The following is an 879-nucleotide window of genomic DNA, read 5'->3' as shown; positions in this document are numbered from 1 at the left end:
TCCTCAATCCTGTATCTTTCGTGCCTTGAGGCTGGGGGCGGTAGAGCGACTTGCTGTTTCCTGCCGGTGGCTGTCGTGTTGTACTCCCCAAGTGCTGCTCTGTTGGGTGTCAGGCCAAGGGAAGGCTGATTGCAGTTCCCTGGAGGGCCGGGCTGTGGGTTAAAACCTAGTCCGTTCCCGTTTCATAACCTTCTTTTGCTGCACGCTGTGTAAAAGGGAGCTTCTGAAATTACAAAGTAGCGCAGCGGAGGAGAAAGTAACTGTGTGTGTGTGTGTGTGTGTGTGTGTGTGTGTGTGGATGGAGGCGGTGGGAGCTGTTGGGATGTGGCTGCTGCCATGTGGAGAACAAAACAAACAACGCCGTGCTGTGCTCGGGGCTGAGTGCGGGATGAGCACAGGGTGCAGCCCTGTCTACTGCGTGTGTCTGGGCAGCTTTTTGTCCTCCCCTTACCTTTGTACCTGGTGGATTCCCCAGGTCTGCATAGGCTGCTGCTTGGTCACTTCTTGGTGGCTTACATCTAGAGAGCATGGTATTTCACTATAGAAACATCTCTGCTTAGGAGGAAGGCATCAGATCTGAATTAATTCTGAGTTTCTGAAATCATCAACCTTGTGAAAGGCATTGAGAGTTTGTATGGCTTGTTAGCATCAGTAGGAGGGCTATTCTTTTTATAATTGTTACCATGCCTTGGATGTGAGGCTGCCATGCTTTCTGATTCATTGTACCTTCCAATGTAACAGCTGTTCAGCTTTTTCTGGTGTTTCATGTTAAAAAAGTAACTTCTGACATGGGTCAGGGCAAGTAGTGCTTTGAGTGGAGGAAGTCTGTTGGAAGAGAGCAGGAAAGTCTTGAAGACTGGAGCTGCCCTGAATAATATC

The sequence above is a fragment of the Meleagris gallopavo genome, chromosome 1 (assembly GCF_000146605.3).
Source record: "Meleagris gallopavo isolate NT-WF06-2002-E0010 breed Aviagen turkey brand Nicholas breeding stock chromosome 1, Turkey_5.1, whole genome shotgun sequence".
In the NCBI taxonomy this organism is placed as follows: Eukaryota; Metazoa; Chordata; class Aves; order Galliformes; family Phasianidae; genus Meleagris; species Meleagris gallopavo.
This window is presented reverse-complemented; position numbering follows the sequence as displayed.